Consider the following 17238-nt stretch of genomic DNA (forward strand, 5'->3'; position numbering starts at 1 on the left):
CTTCTTGGGGAGCTCCCCCCTTCCAGGGGAGCCCCCTCTTCTTGGGGAGCCCACTACCCCCCAGACAAGCTCCCTCCCTTCTTGGGAAGCTCCCCTGCTCCCCAGCAGAGGCCTCCCTCTCCCCGGGGACCCCCTCTTCCTAGACATCTTCCTTCATTCTTGGGGAGTCCCCCCTATCCCTGGGCATACATCCCCTACTGGGGAGACAACCCCTTCCAGCGCAACTTCCCCACCCCTGGGGAACTCTCCCCTTCTTGGGGAGGCCCCCCCCCCTCTTCCCAGGCAGCCTCCCTCATCTTGGGGAGCTCCCCCTCCCTTCCTGTGGAGCCTCCCCATCCAGGGAACCCCCTTCTCCCCCGCCAACCCGCCCCCTTTTTAGGAAGGATCCCCCCTTGGAAAGCTCTCCCTTTCTCAGGCAGCCTCCCCATCCCTAGGGAACCCTCTTCTTCCCGGCCAACTCCCCCCTTCTCAGGGACAACCCATTCCCAGGGCAGCCCCCTCCTTCTTCAGGAGCTCCCCCCTTCCCAGGCAGCCTCCCCATCCCTAGGGAACCCCCTTCTCCCCAGCCCCCTCCCCCACCCCCCTTCCTGGGGAGCCTCCCCTCCCCCGCAGCCCCCCCACCCACCCGTTCATCACCGCGTCCCCCGGGGCACACGGGCCCAGCCTTTGGTCTGGGGGCGCTGGGCGGGAGGGAACGCGGGCCCTGTGAGGCGCTGGGGCCGCGGCCACCGCCCCCCTACACCCCACATAACCCCCATCACCGCCCCCCCCCCCCTCCCCCCCCCCGCTGCCATGACGGGCACGAACCGTCGCCGCCCGCCCTTCCGGCACAACAAAAGGCAGCGGCGCTGCCCCCCGGACGCAACAAAGGCGGCCGGTACGCTCCCCTCACGCGAGGCCCTTCCCGCGCCCACGGGGGCAGAGACCGGGGAGGGGGGGGAGGGGGGGCGCGCTCTTCCTCCTCCCCCCGTTCGCCCCCGCTGCCCCCGCCTCGAACCCCCCAGCAGTCGCAAACCGACCTGGCTCCGCGTGTAGAAGGTGCGGGAGGCGCGGGGAAGGGTCTGTGGGGCGGGGTGGCGGCGGAGCCCGGCCGCCTCCGGCTGGGTTTGACACCCACACGCAGCAGCCAACATGGCGGCGGGCGGGGCGGGGCGCGAGGGGCGGGGCCGCGCGCGCGCCCGGGGGGCGAGGGGAGGGGCGGGGGGGAGAGCGGACCGTGGGTTCGAATCCAGCGGGGTCCAACCTTGAGCGCCTGCGGTGAGCCACGGCCTCCCCGCCTCACAGCATAAAGGTTTCTCCCTAAGAGCTCATCTCAATCTTCCCCCTTCCAATTTAAAACCCTTCCCCCTCATCCTAGCTCTGCAATCCCTGATCAAGAGCCCCTCCCCAGCTTTCCTGGAGACTCTTTCAGCACTGGAAGCTGTTCTAAGGTCTCCCCAGAGCCTTCTCTTCTTCAGGCTGAACAACCCCAACTCTCCCAGCCTGTCCTCATATGGGAGGTGCTGCAGCCCTTGGATCATCTCCATGGCCTCCTCCAGACCCTCTCCAGCAGTTCCATATCCACAAAGGAGAATGCCTGGGGAGCCCCCTGCTCATTCACATGGAATTATGAATTGGTTTCAGGTTGTAAGGGACTTGAAAGCCCATCCAGTTCCACCCTCTGCCATGGGCAGGGACACCTCCCACTGGATCAGAGGCTCCAAACCCCATCCAACCTGGCTTTGAACACCTCCAGGGATGGGGCAGCCACCACTGCTCTGGGCAGCTTGGGCCAGGGCCTCCCCACCCTCATAAGTGGAAAAAAAAAAATCCTTCCTGATATCTCAATCTCTCCTGTTTTAGGTGAAAACCCTTCCCCCTCATCTGATTCCTCCACTCCCTGATCCAGAGCTACTCCCCAGCTTTCCTGGAGCTCCTTTCAGCACTGAAAGCTGCTCTAAGGTCTCCCCAGAACCTTCTCTACTCCAGGCTGAACAACCCCAACTCTCTCTCTCCTCATACACGAGGTGCTCAACTCCTCATATCTTCATGGCCTCCTCTGGACCCACTATGACAGGTCCACATCCTCCCTGTGCTGAGGACTCCAGGTGAGGTCTGACAGAGCAGAGCAGCAGAATCCTCTCCTTCCCTGCTGCTCCCACTGCTCTGGATGCAGCCCAGGACAGGGTTGGTTTCTGGGCTGTGAGCACACGTTACTGGCTTATGTTGAGCTTCTCATTCCCCAGCACCCCAAGATCTTCTCCTCAGGGCTGCTTTCAATCTGTTCTCCACTCAGCCTTTATTTATGTTCGGGATTGCCCTGACCCAGTGCAGGCCCTTGCACTGGGCCTTTTTGAACTTTATGAGGTTCCCAAAGTGAACCCCATTTTGGTGCAGGAGAGGGGATCCCCCCCCCTGAAAGCAGAGGGTGCTGCTGGGCCCCGAGATGGCTCACATTGCTTCAGGCAGTGCAGTTACTGCACCTTTCCCCTTCCCACCAAGATGCCAACACAAAACAACAGCATTTATGAATCGGGGGACGCTTTGGGATGGAACTTTCTGGTCACCACACTTGGGGATCAGAGGGGGAGCTCAGTGGAGACACCAGCACAGAGGTAGCACGCCGGGGGGATTGGAGCAGACACCCTCCCCTGGTAAGATGGACTAAACCCATTTCCAGGAGCACAGGATGGAGGTGGTTACTGGTCTCATGGTAGTTCTCCCTGGATACATTTGTTTCCATCGTAAAACCAGGAGACAATTGAAGGAAACGGGACGTGGCTGTTCAGGAGACGGTTGGGGTTGGTGGGGTCAGGGCAGAAGCTGGCTCACAGGACTCTGCTCCTCTTCCAGCTGGCTCCGGGAACTGCTACTGGTCATTTAAAAACCCAAATTCCTGAGGAATCTTGCTTTACTAAAGCATAACAAAACAAAGGAAACGGAGCAAAATTCCAGTTTATGAGAGATTGATTTTCAAGTGAAGGGAGGTCAGGCTGAGCACTGCAAACTTACAGCCCAGCCCTTTCTCTCATGGATTCAGTAGCAAAATTCCCACTGACCCAAACAGAGACAGAGGCAGGTTTAAGTACAGAAGAACCAGGACTGCAGTAAGATACCAAATAAGCTGCATTAAAAGCAATTTCTTTAGAAATACTGCAAGTTCAAATGCTTTGAATACCATCTGGTAGCTGGGAAGCCAAGTCTTCCACAACGAGCTGCAACACTGGCTGAGCTGTTAGCCTGGAGCCAGGCAGAATGAAACTCTGGGTGAAAAAAAGTAAAGTATCAGCATGCATCTGACACTATCAGCAGGAGCTGAAAGAATACTTCCCTCTTTTCTTCTTTAGAAGAAAATGGCAGTGATGGAAACCTAATGTTTCTGTGCACTCTCATTAATCCTAATGATTAGGTGTTGACAGCTCTAAAGAGCAAGAAGAAAGCTCTTGGTTAAAATAAAATGGGAGGAACAGCATCGCTTGGCCTGCCTTCCAGGTCTGGGCAGACAACAATCAGAAGCAGATGGGAACTTCCTTTCCATTCCCAGCTCTATCCAGGTGTCCACAACATAAGTGTACGGACCAATGACCCCAGCAAAAAGCTCCTGCAGGTGCACACCTGTATCACTACACCTGTATGTTCTAGCAACTAGATCAAGCCACTTAGTGGAAGAAAACAAGCCAGTCAAACAAAATGACACTTATTTTATTAGAACCTTCTTAGCACCTTAAATCATGGTGTTCCTGGGACACTGGTCACGTACCCGATTGATATAACTACACCAGCAGATTTGACTAGGCTGCAAAGGGATGATCCCTTCTGGAGGTTCCCTGGGGACACCCACAGTGAGAGGGGTCTCATGGAAGTGGATCTGTGGCCCTTGTTTCGTATTAGCAATAGGGCGTCACTGCTATTTGTCCTGTGATATTAAACGCGGGAGCTAGCATAGAACGCTGCCCATCCCTCTCAGAGCAGACTACCACACCTTCAATGTTGACTTGAGCCACTATCAAATCATTCCCAGCCCACGACATTTTAGCTGCGTTGGCAGAGCCAGAGTTCAAGGCCAGTATTTGCCGTGTCAGGCATCAGAAGCCGATAGCTGTGGCACCTCCCCGATAGCTGTACCAGCAGCAGAGCATTCCATGTGGAGAAAGGAGACAGCAGCAACAAATTGAGTGAGTGGGAGCAGAGGGGCTGTTGCATGGCAAGGAGCAGGAGGATAATGAGCAGTGCTGCAGTGCGATGTCTGGTATGCAAGAGACTCTCCCAGCAAAGACAAGGCTGCCCTCCCAACTAACCTAGCAAAGAGCGGCTGCCAAAAAGCCACAGGAGGGCCTGTTCCACAGTCATGATGTGAATATCGCCCACACAGCGACTACCGCCACGTGGGGCTGAGCACACCACTAATTAGCTAATGAGTTTGTTCCAAATGTCTGGCCACGGTGTGAGCGACAACAGGAACAGCAATTGGGAAGCACTGAACAATGACAAGTACGTTTGTCTCTTCTCACTGACCCCAGCCCTGCATTAGCAAATAGGTCACAAACAACGGTGCTTTGCAGTGATCTAATCCTCCAGCCATATGTCGGCTGACCGAAAAAATACTGAAAAAAAAGCTGCATGGAGAACACCAAGAGGCCCTGCAAAATTTCTAAGGAAAGCTTGATAAATATATCCGTGCAGTTTGAAATTTGATTTCCTCACTCTATTGTTTCTCATTTCCTGAGGGCTGGCTTGGTGGATCACATTTTCTGCTTCTGTCTCCAGTGCTTGTAACCAAACAAGACTGAATCTCATTATCCTGATGCATGGCTCTAGCTGTATGCAATCCAATCTCTAAATCACAGTCATTTTTGCTCCATTACCATTTTCCTTCCCACTCCTAACCTACTGGTCTTTAGAGGAATCAATTCAAAAATAGAGGTTAGCATCATCTAATGAAGGTGTGTTTGATGTTCAGCACTTAAGTCTATATTAAGTACCCAGGTAAGAATCTGCCTCATGTCTCAGGACAAGCGTCCTCCACTCACACCAAATCCAGTGGGAACTGATGTTTCTCTGCTGCCCTGGGAAGCCACATGGGGTAAATAGGGACATAAGCCTGTAAGTGCCCAATTTTGGAAGTCTGCTAATTAGATGAGAATCTGGGCAAATGCAATCATTATTGTCCTTAGAGCCAAAGCAGCAAGACATTTCTCAACAGCCACAAGCCCTCTTCTGAATTTTCCAAGCCATATGAGCATTGCTGCCAGTGATACAGAATATGTTGATTCCTACAAAGTGATGTTCACCCCATGTTATTCCCTCCCGGATTTTTGACTATTTCATTGAAATACACCAAGTCTAAGATGAACTCTTGTCTTTGATTAGACACATGGATCCACAGTGCCTGCAGCCCTACCACCCATGCAGGATTTGTCTACAAGCCAAGGAGAACAAAAATAACCATATTCAGGTTTTGGGAAGCAAAATCAGAAAAATGAACAGGGAACAGTACAGCCCAGTAAGCCTGTGCCTGAGTTCAGCTGGAGTCAACCCAAATTTAGTCAGAACAGAGCATGCTTACGGCAAGCATGGAGGTTTTTCTTTCATTTGTGATGCAGACAGACTTGTAGAAAGGTTTTCAATGCAAATGCTCTCTTTGACAAGTTCAAAATTAATACACCTCTACTATGGGCTTTCAAAACAGACCTTTTCTGAACACGCTAGCAGATTCATGAAAAGAGGAGAGAGAGAATGCAACCCCAGCACATTCTGGCTTTCTCAAAATGAATATGCACTGACAGTGCAAGAGGCAGTGACTTTTGAAAAGTGCTTAGTTCTAGTAATTACCAAGGGTTGTGTTTCTTTAGAAGTTAGAGCCATTCTCATCTGTGGACAACTTGCCTCATTCCTTTCTCCTTACTGCTCTGTAGATGCAGTTTCTCCCCATGCCACATAGAGAAGCCAAAGCTACTGCGTTGCTTACATTGAATCCCACTGAAGCCTTAGGGTGAAATTCCACAACAGCTTTAATTGACCTAAGTCAGGGTGTTGTGGTTCCTGCCATTCCCATTCCCTCCCTACCACCACCAGTTTATACCATCTGTGATGAAGACTAATCACTTTGCGGGGGGGAGGGTAACTTCTCAGCCAGTTTAGCTCCCTGAACCAGCTCATCAGAAGGTCAGATGAGCACCCACATCAGCAGAAAGGAGGGGACAGGACCACTGCAGGGCCCCATCGACCAAAGAAGAGGTGTTTTTCTTGTCTAATAACAGAATCAGCACATTTGACCTGAAGAGCCTGGCTTTGCTGCCTGTTCCCACACTGGGAACACTCACCCACTGGGACTCTCTACATAGTTTTGAGTGGCATACTCAATCAAGAGTATTTGCAGTGAAAATGGGCTCATTTAGTGTTACCATTGGTTCCCCAAAGCAAGTGTCCAAGTTGGAGTCTGTAAGTCTGTGCTGGAGGACAAGGATCCCTTTGTGGCTGGTACAGTTCATACTATCCCTCTCAACTTCCTCCTTGCCATGATGAGAGGACTTCCTGCCAGGAAGGAGCTGATGGACAGCATCACCCATCAAAGTTCCTCTTCATCATTCCTACAGCCACTCAAAGAATGTCACCCAAAGAGTCAGACCCTCCCTTTTGCCCCAGGGCCATCCTCAGACCCATCAAGACTTCATAGCAGCAGCCAAGCCACAGGGCGACTTGTGTTATTGCACAAGGATCTCACATGCCCAGGGATTGTCTTCACTCCTCCCAGCTGTTTCTCACCTTGAGGGAAGCCACCCTGTGGGGCTCACAATAAGTAAATTATCAGGAAAGCAAGAGGAGCTGTGCTCTTGGCTCTAAAGCATCATCTGGAAATGGGGTGTCCTCTCCTCCTGGTGGGCTGGGACAGCGATTTAGGCTGATCAGGAAGGGAAAAGACTCTGTACACTAATAGGAGAGGGAGGGGAAAAATGAAACGTACCTACAACCAAGCAGCAAAACAGTGGTAACTGCTGTCAGAGCCCACAGTACGCTCAGAGTTTCACATTTAAGCATAAAAATTCAGGGCCCTTGAGAAAAGCACCAGCTTGCCCAGAGGAAGTAAGTGCAGCAATTCATCTGCCACTTACCTGGGGTGAATGAGGGGTACCAAGACTAAAATCAGCGTTATCACACTGATGTGGTGCTCATAAACATGGAGAGTTGGGGCATCAGGAGCTTCCTTTGTGTGTTCTTTGCTGCCAGAGCACCTGACAGCCAGCAGTGCCCAGCAGCACAGGCTATCTGGGGGACCACATCTGTTTATAACCTGGGGAACCAACCTGTATGGCCACAACCTTCGGCCACAGCCACTTCTAGCTCAAAATTTCTTAGTATTCATCTCAGCAAGATGGGACCCCTGCAGCAAACCAAGTACTAGAAACCACAGGCAATTTGAGCTCTGTCTCTAAACCAAGATGGGTAACCAAGCGCTGGCATCTCCCTGGATTACAGCTGGATGCCCATCACTGATGATCACAAATGAACTGCTAGTTTTTCCCCCTTGATAGATGAAAACTGGGGGCTGTCTATTTGTTTACACAGCATCCAGGCAGTCGCTTAATTACTTGGCCCAGTTTCTAGGTTTCGGGTTCCTACTTCTGCAATTGACTTCCCTCATTCCCAGGCTCACAAATCCAGTTACAACTTTCACATCTGCATTCACCGTTGCGACTCCAAGCTTGATGCTGCTGCCTCAACACAAAGAGCATTTCATCTTCAACAGGGCTTCCCAGGTGTTTTCATAATGCAACAAAAAAAATCAGACTACAGTGCAGGGCTGTAAATACATGGTTCCTGTGTAATCAACAAGCAGATTAAAAAATTCACCAGTTGGGCTGGAAGAGATTCACGACAAGCCATAAGGATCCACAAAGCAAACAAACTGCACAGCACCAAAGGCAAGAATTCCTCAGGAATATGTCTAGTTCTAACACTATCCAACCAAGCTGCTCCATGGATCAGTCCCACTGAACGGGTGCTCTGTGAGCTCCTCAAAACCTCTTCCTTTGTAGAAGAAAAACGTCCCTCTACAACAACAGCGGGTTTCAGAGCATCACGACTAGTCAAGCAGGTTATAATTGACTGTAATGAATACTCCTACAAGCTTCCACATTCTTATGGACTGAATGACATGAAGAAATACAGGATTGCTCCCTGACCTTGCAAACATTAGAAGAAGTCAAAGAAACCCATTCCTTTCTGATCTTTAGAAATCAAACATCTCTGTGATCAGAGGAGCTAAAAGGCAAACACCAGCACTGCTGGGAACTGGCTGCACACAGCCTTGCTTCTTCTGGGGCACAAACCACAACAGTCTCAACCTCAATCAAAAATAACTGCAGAGCAAGTTGCTACAGATAGCAGGTTTCCTCTGTCCCTCAAGAAGCCTCTTTTTATGCTGGCACGTCACTCAGAGCACATCGCAGGGGTGGGGGCACAAACCACGGTGCAGCCACAATAGATTTTAGCAGTCCCGAAAGTGGCCTTCAGTGAGCTGTGTAAGCTGAATAATCCAGTAACAGTGAAAACCAAATAAACCTAAACTGCCTGATGCACTGAAAATCCCACGTCTGTCACTAGTGGGCCGGAAGAACAGCTCATGACACCTGCATAGTTTAGCAGTGCTTTACATTCAGCAAGTTCTTAAGCACTCGGAAAGGCAAGGCTGTGCTGTGCAGAGGATTTCCTCCATCGGAGCCACTAATCTGACCCTCAAAAGAAAATTGGCAGATGTTTCCACACAAATGCCCCGTGCGCCTTGCTCTCTAGGCAGTCCATCACATGTGTGCTGTGAAGAGTGGGTCTGCATCAGCTTTTCCAGCTTCCACTTGCTTATCACAAGAAAGAAACGTCTAACTCCAGTGTTTTCCCTCTAGACAGGGCAAGACCTCCTGTTTTGACCTAAGATCAGAGCCCGTGTAAGTCAGGAAACTTGAGATGCTGTCATTCATAGGTGCCTTTTTCAAGGTGCATCTCAGATATAGCTGTGATCTGGGAGGTGCCCAAGCTCTGTACTGCTGCATCCTAGGAGAACATAACAGGCAAATCCATCTGCTCACCCACTTCCAAGATGCATCTTCTGGCATCCACCAGCTCTGCTGGTGTTGGGATTATGGACTGGACATCTTTGGTTTTAGGCAGGATGCTCTTATCTTCTACATGCTGGCTCCCAGCTCTAGTCTTCAAACCTGCACGTACGCAATCTTTGAAAGCACAGCCCAAGTGCAGCATTCTAAGCTCTCCTGAACAGGCTGTTCTCAGGTTTCTCCCAAAAGCTCCATCCCCGTGTGCCTTTGCCCTGATTCTCCATTAACCAGCCTGGTTTACACCCTCGAGGCTATAAAGCCTCTACTAAGGCTTATAAGGCAGGTGGCACGCTTTTTAAGCCTCTGACATGCAGGGGTGCTCAAAGCCCATCCCACACAGGCAGATTTAAACATATGCTGAAATGATGTACCGAACCAGCAAATGTCTCTGCCCTGGGGAGCCAGAGCAGTGCAGCTGCAAACCACTGGAGGCTGCATTGCTGATCCCAGCTGAGGAAGCAGCAAGCAGGTATCAGCTTGGGCTGCAAACCTGGAGTCTGGTCTCCAGACAAAGAAGATGCAAGTGTCCAGACTGGAGAGGGGCTGTAGTCCTTTCCCAAGCTGTTTTTGAGGCTCTCCCAGAAGTGACTACAACCCCTTGCACCCAGTGCACTCAATACTGGCTGCCCCTGCTGCTCCGCAGGTTCCCCAAGTTCCTCCAGCCACACCGTGGTGCCTCTCCTTCCTCCATAGTATTGCTAGCAAGGGCAGCAGCCAGCCCTGTTCTCCGGCACAATGCCCTCCACTCCACCTGATCTGCTTGAAGCTGGAGCTTGCCCAAGATCAAACTCTTGCCTTAATAGCAAGGAGTCAGGTGTCTCGCGGTGCCTCCAACCCCCTGCTCCCAGGCAAGCCCAGAGAGGCTGAAATCTCAATCCCTGCAAGGACCATTCAGTGTGATGCATTCAAAAACCTCCTCCCAAATGCTTCTCCAGCGCAGCAGGACATCATCACATAACATTAATATGACAAGACATCATGTGGTTATAACACAGCATTACATCCTGCTGCCACCCCATCGTTAGCTCCACAAGCTTGGACTTGCAAAGCCGGTAGTGACCAAGACTGCCAGTCAGCCACAGCTCCCCAGCAAAGACCCAAAACCAGCAAAACCAAAAAACCAGTTCCTCTTTCAGCCTGAGAAGGGAAAGAGGGGGAAGGAAGAAGGGAAGGAAGACAATGAATCTGCATTTCAGCTGCTTGCTGAAAGAAGCACAGACATAGCTGTGTTTTGTTATGTACTTTGCTATTATAAATGCAATTATAAGTTTGTCTATATATGTGCATGTGCCATATGTACATGTGAATGGGTTTTACACCTGTACTAATGTTAGTGTTTTACATCTCTTGACCTATGAGCCCAGCCACGCTGTTCCTTTCCCATCAGCATCACGGGGAGATGGCCCAGGCCCCCAATTTCCTGGGCATCTCATGAACTCTTCCACTGAAACAAATGCTGCTGTTTCCAGCACTGCAGGAACGTTTCTAAAGAAAGCAATGCCTCGAGTTTGCATTTAAACTGAAAAATTGCCTTGTAGGAGTGTTGCGTGTAGCATTTGCTAAGAGAGGCAGAAAGCAAGAGCATGCATGCCTGAGCTGTCCCCTGGGTGGTTTTCCTTTAAAATAGTCAGGCCAGATCCTGGGCTCATTTACCCAGGTGGCTATCTGGAGAGGTTTTAGTGCAATTGCACTGGATTTTCCACAGCTGATGTGTCAGAAATCACAATCCAACACAGCCCCGGAGAAGAATCCATCAGTTTTATTGGGGCCTCCTGAAAAAAGAAAAAAAAATCTTTGCTCATTCTTTTCTTCTTGCCTTGCACAGGCGAAAGCACAATGGAGAAAAAATAGCATAAGAGGATGCTGTGCCACCAAAGAAACAGCAGCAGCTTTGTTTAGCTGTGTTTTCTAAAGAAGAGAAAGCAGATGCAGCAGAACTGTGTGGGTAGGGATGGGCAAAGACACATGCACGGATTCCCCCTCATAATCTTTGAGGCTGTTTGATCATTTAAGACCCAGCTGACAACAGGCTGGCAGAGCTTTCACAGCAACTTCATCTCTAAATGTTTCCTGAAGATGAGTAGCTGGGAAGGGAAGAGAGGTTCTACCTACGAGGAACGGCTCAACCCTATATAAGGCTTCAGAGAACCTACCTCAAGGCCCAGCTTTATAGGAAAGAAAGGCAGCACCGGACACTGTGGCAGCAGGAATAAATCAGAGTGAAAGCAAAGCCGGAGGCTTTGGGAGCCCAGAGGGACTCCCAAGTCCATCTCCTGCCTCTCCACAGGAAGCTGCGGAGCAGCCGGTGAACCTGCAGCTGCACCCGCACCCATCGCCAGCCAGATACAGAGGGCTTCAGTGCTTCATCTTCCCTCCGCTTCCTCCCTCTTGTCTTCCCCATCTCCCTCCTGAATAGGCAGTCTCAGGAGGAGCACAGTGCCCGGATTCTCTCAGGTTTTGCAGCGCATCTGGCGCTCCATGAATTATCCCGGCAGGCTCTTCTCCAGGAGGCTGCCTGCCTCCTTCCCGCTGCCCGGCACATCGCCAGCCTGGCCGGGATGCAGCAGCACACACATCCTCAGCCTGCGGAAGCGGCGGGCAAGCAAACCCCCACCCTCTAGCTGCTGGCCCACTGCCCTGGGCTGTCCCACAGCTGATTCACACCATCTGCCCTGGCACTGACTGAAAATCTGCCACACAGGGCTCCTCTTTGCACACCCGCTTCCCTCGGCACCGTGACCTCAGCCAAAGGAGGCCAAACACGGAGTCCCATGTCACCTCTACAGCAGTGGTCCCCCACATTCCTTCTTGGGAAGCATCCATCCCCTGGACAGCATCCATCCCCCCACGGTATCCCTGCAGCAACAAGGAATTTGTCCAAACGGATCAGGTCCTCGCACCCCCGTGGCCAAAGGAGGAACCACGGACACTCTTGCCACACTTCCAGAGGAAGGCATGACATGCACTCTGGCTTAATTGGTTATTAATAACTTCTTTGTTAACAAGCCAGCCCTAAGGAGGAACTGAAATTCAACTGCTTCACTGGTGGGGAGTTCAGCCACCCCCTCCGCAAGCAATCATTCACAATCTCTCCCTACATCATTTTTGTTCTCGGAAATCACAGACCTCCCCAGTGAGTCATGGCAGCGACAGCATGGTCCCCTCACCTACGCACATGTCGCAGGGCTCCTAGTTGGCTTTTTCTTTTTAAATCCTAGAAAAATAACAGATGCCGTTGCTGAGGGGGAGCTTCTCAGAATCTGTTCAAGCGCTGGGCTATCTCTGGGTGTGATCAAACCCATGGATCCCCTAAAATGAGCCCTTTGGGAACCACAGAGATCCCCTGCTCATGGGTGGTTGCTTCTGCCACCCTGTGCTGCCTGCTCAGGGCAAGGAGCCTTCCTCCATGGCAAACACTGACAGCAAACAGCCTCCACACCCAAACCTCATGCCTCCCAGCCCAATTTCTTTAGAGCTTCCAGTTAAAGGGACCCTTCTGATTTCTTTCCCATACAAATCAAAGCAGTGATGTGGCCCTTTCTGCTTCAGTGCTGTGCTCTCAGCAGGCAGCACGGTGAGTTTCCAGCCTCGACTGCATGGGAATGGCTCCTCAGGACCTACAAAAGATGGCAGAGAAACCCCAGCTCCCATACGTGCTGCAGCACCAGTCTGCCCACGTAACTTTGGTATGGGAACCTCACCTTCCCCATAACACACACAGGCAGCCCAACACCACAGATGAAGATTGGAGGCCAGATGCCACAGCAGCTTCTCACCCCAGAAGCATCCTCAGATGCTTCCAGAACAGCACTCAACAGGTTCAATAGAAAACATTCCACACACAGCTTGTAGCAGAACATAGTTAGACTTTGACAAGAGCACCCATCAGGGCTCAGTTACCCCTAGTGACCACAGTAAGGTCCCAGGACAGACCCCAAGGACCAGCACACAGCAAGATCTGCTTCTAGCCAGGCATTGAGTACATGATCCAGGTAAAGCTGCATGCTTCCATCTTCTCCAGGTGACACATAGAGAAATCACAGCCAGCTAGGAGGGAGGACACCTCACCTTCTGCTCTTGGAGCTTCCCAGGCTTCCAAGAGGAACCATCCCAGAGAACAGCAGGATCCCAGCAACCCCTCCAAGACCACAGCAGAACTGAACCCTTCTTTATCAGCCCAAAGCTAGGCAGTGGCCTCCACCCCCTTTTCTAGGTCCCAGGGAGAAGAATAGCCTTCAGCTGTTGCTGGCCGTGATGATTAACTCATTAACAGTTAACATGTCTACAAATGATCCTCACCTGAGCCTCCACTGCAGCCACTTCCCTGAATGAAATCATAGGCAGCTCCTGTCCCCAGAGGCAGGCACTGGCACTGCTTGCATCCGTCCTGGGAGCCCTGTTGGAAGCGTTCAGTGTCAGTGCCTCTAAGGCTGCTGCTCGTTGTGTCTGGACTCTCCTTCCTCCACCAAAACAATGTCTGGCCTGTCCCCAGGAGGCTGCCCCTGGCCACCACCCAAGGCTGTACACCCCCTCCATGAGGCTGTTTGGGATGACCTTTCTCCTCAGTGACCCTTTTCTGCAGATTTGGGTTGAATTTCACATCTAAGACTTGGAGATTTTCAGTCCTTTACCACAACCATCATCAGTAACAGGCCCAAGCGCCAAAAATGAGGTCCCACCACAAACACCCCATACTTGAGCTTCCCCTACAGAAGCTGGGGAGCACAGTCCTGCTTCCCATCTCACCTACATCACAGGCCAGCAGGACCCACTCTGGTTCACTAGCCCAGAAACACTAATACCAACCCCAACCAGCTGTGCTGACCCCAAGGAGATGTGGCTCCATGGCTGGAGGCCCCACCAGTGCCTCAAGGGCCGACTTGCTGTGTTGGACCATGTGTGGCAACCTGGTTTGGGGTCTGCTGGCTGCCACTCTGTAAATGCTTTCCTGGTGGCACTCTGGGACGAGGAAGGGTTTGGAAGGGTCTGATCCTACCAGTGCCACTCATACCCTATACTCAGTTACACCAGGGTGTAAACAGTGACACAAGCTCTTTGGTGTGGGCTGGGCTTTGTAGAGAAGTAGGCTACGCACAAGGACAAGTTCAATGCTTAGGAGTCACGGACACAGTCTCTGCTCCAGAGGGAATGTCCTGACTCTGAAATCCTGTTCACGGGCACCAATGTGGTGTTTTCTGGCCCAGGATGTTGCTTCCTCTCTGTTTGGGGCATGGCAGCTGCTTCCTCAAGAGACACACAATCCCAAACGCATCCCATGCCGGGGGCATGGGTCTGTCCTCATCCTCATCACCTATGGGTGCTGTGATGCCTCTGCACAATGCATGCACCAGCAGCACCGCCTGCCGACCCGTGTGCCTGTCTTTATCCACGTGCAGCATCCCAGGTGTGAGCTTAAAGCTGGGCTGAATCCCTACAGCCACTCCCAGCCCCGCGCTGCCCCGTCACCCCGTGCCCAGCGCTGCTGGTTCCCAACAAGCAGCCTGGGCTCAGTGTTCCCATCCCGGCCCCACTCACTGTGCCAGCGCAGAGCATTTCTTCTGGTCTCCAGGGTCAGCTGTTGGCCACTGTGATGGATCACCAGTTCTCCTCCCTTCTCTACCTGATCTCCCCTCCCCTTTCCTCCCCATCACCTCATCTTTCCAGCTCCATCCCCAGCCAAACACACACCCAGCAGTGCTGAGTCAGCAGCACCGAGGCTGCCTTCCCGATGAGGCAAGAGGAGTTGTCCCACACCCGCTGCACAGGCTGCGCGTGGGAGTGAGGAGAGCACGGCAGCCACCACCGCCAGCCTGACGTACGCCTTTCATGACCACTCGTGGGCAGCTGCTGGGAACAGAGTTGGAAACAAACAGGCTTGGGGGGTTCTTCTTGGGAAAACTGCCTGGAGTGTTGCAGCAGCCCCTTTTACGGCTCGCTCAGCGCGGTGTCGTGCTGTGGGTTTCCTTTTGCAAGGAGAAGCACAGTGTGTATTGGGGTGTGTGTCGGGGTGTGCTGCACTGCTGGGCACTGGGAGCTGTGGTCCTTGAAGAGGAGGACCCATTTCTCTCTCCGCTCAGTGCCACGAGCAAAGCTCCTGTGCACACCGGGGTCTACAGTGTGAGCCAGCTCGCATCGTCACCCGCCCCACTGCCGTCCAAGCCCGGCTTACAGCCCTGCCACAGGAGGCAAAGCCAGGCTTCAGACACCCCCCACCTCTCCCACCCTTCCCCAGGTGCCACTTTGGGCCACAGCACAGCAAGGAGCCACAGAAGGCAGCGTCTGGAGAGGAGCTGGGGAGCCCGGGATCACCTCCTTAACAAAGCTCCCCAGGCCCATAGCGGAAGGGGAAGAGGCTCCCCTCCCTCCCCTTCCTCCCTTGCTGCGTGGGGATTTTGCAGCCAGGTAAACACAGGATGTTGATGAAACCAGCTCAGCAGATTGGGCAACCTGGGAGGCGGCAGGAGCTCCAGGCAGCTCCCAGCACCCACTCTGACACCCAGGGGCAGCTGTACAGAGGGGAAAGGGTGATGCCAGGGCCGGATACACCCTCCTCTGCCTGTCCTCAGGGTCACAAAACTCCTCTGTTTGGAGGGAGAGGCAGCGTGAGCTGGTGGACAAACCCAGGAAAGGGTGAACTCCTTGGGTTGGCTCCCTCCCACCCACTGCTGGGCACCCTTGTGTTGGCCACTGCATCTCCATGGCCCTTGGGACCACCTTGTAAGCCAGGTTGATGCTCACAGCATGCAGCACCAAGCAGCTCGCTACACCCAAGTAACTACACGGCACCTTCCAGGTCCTGCTGAACACCAGGGACACTCAGGGCACAAGGCTGGGGGTAAGGACCCTCCAGGATTGCATCCTGCCAGGCGTTGGCTCAGCACCCACCGCTCACAGCTGGCACGGCAGGGACAGGCTCTTCCCTGCTCCAGTACAGCGTGTGCTGCACAAAATATGGCTACTTGACAAGGCACAAGAGGGAAGATGGGGTAAAAAACAACTTGTTTTGCTGTTTCTTGGATGTCTCAGGCCGGCAGTTAGTCAGCCCTTGGCTCCCGGACTGAGCCTTGCAGGGCTCTGCAGCACAGCCTCATGTCTGGCAGCCGGGCACTTCGGGGATCCCTGGCTTTTCCTGGGGGCTCTGGTGAGCACGGGATGGGGCAGATTCAGGGCTGCTCGTGAGCAAGCAGGTGGATTTTCCCAGGGAATGAAGCCCCTGGAGGACAGGAGGTGACAGGCATCTCAGTTTTGCAGTTCCAGGATGCTCATGGCCCCTTCAGGGGGTTTCCTGGAGGCAGCATGATGCTGCATGGGTACCAACCACCACACTGGATCTGCTGCCCTCCTAAGATCTGGACACCCCACCCCAGTCTGGGGCAGGGAGATGGGATGGGTTACTCAAAAACTGTCTGGATGCAGGAACATTTGGCTCCTAACTCAGAAATGGGGCTATAGGCGCTCAGGCATCCAGCCTGGCTCACTCCTGGGATGCAGGTGCTGCTGTCCCCCCTGCAGTGGCCACAGGCACCCCGCCAGCATCCAGGGACAGTGAGCCACAAGTGAGCAGAAGGGACCTGGCCCCTGGGCAGGGACCTCAGCCAGGGCAGGATCGGAGTGAGGGAACAGGATGTGGGATATGATGTAGGAGATGGCAGAACAGAGAGGGGCATGCCTGCTTCATTAGAGAGGGAGGAGAGGGGCATGTGGCGCTGTCCCCAGTCCCCAGTGTTCCCAGTGTCCCCCTGGATACTGCTGCCATCTGCTGGCAGGACACAATCCTGCTCCACTCCTGAACCCTTCTGCTCTGCCAAGTCCTGGGGACACTTCTGTGACCCCCTGTCGTGCACGCTGAGCACACAGCACAGTGTGGCACCACGCGTGGCACCAAGCCACACACCCCAAGGTGCCCCCCAGCATCCTTGCTGGCAGCCCAGGGAAGCTGGGCACCAAAGCGGTGTCCGTCTGAGGCACAGCGAGCCACCACCCTGCACTAACCTGCTCCCTGGGCTGCAGATTTCTCCCATGCCAACCCCTTCCAGCGCTCAGACACCTCCAGACCCAGCTCATCCTCCACTGCCTTATTGTACACTCTTTGCAAGCAGGAACCCTGCACGTGGACTTCAGATTATCCAATTGGTGCTGGGGGATGCAG

General features: G+C 53.1%; 1 protein-coding gene across 4 annotated transcripts in view; it reads right to left on the reverse strand.

The window, feature by feature from the left end:
- The window catches only part of EPN2 (epsin 2), a 59620-nt gene extending 46213 nt beyond the window's left edge, over positions 1–13407 (reverse strand). For 3 of the 4 annotated variants that reach the window (XM_054080699.1, XM_054080700.1, XM_054080696.1), the window contains exon 1: positions 1020–1154. The gene's annotated coding sequence lies outside the window, so the exon portion shown is untranslated. Of the gene's footprint in view, positions 1–1019; positions 1155–13388 lie in introns of those variants that run through there. The other variant, XM_054080698.1, reaches the window with a different exon arrangement.
- Positions 13408–17238: the final 3831 nt, after the last annotated feature.

This window comes from Cuculus canorus, chromosome 15 (genome assembly GCF_017976375.1).
Source record: "Cuculus canorus isolate bCucCan1 chromosome 15, bCucCan1.pri, whole genome shotgun sequence".
In the NCBI taxonomy this organism is placed as follows: domain Eukaryota; kingdom Metazoa; phylum Chordata; class Aves; order Cuculiformes; family Cuculidae; genus Cuculus; species Cuculus canorus.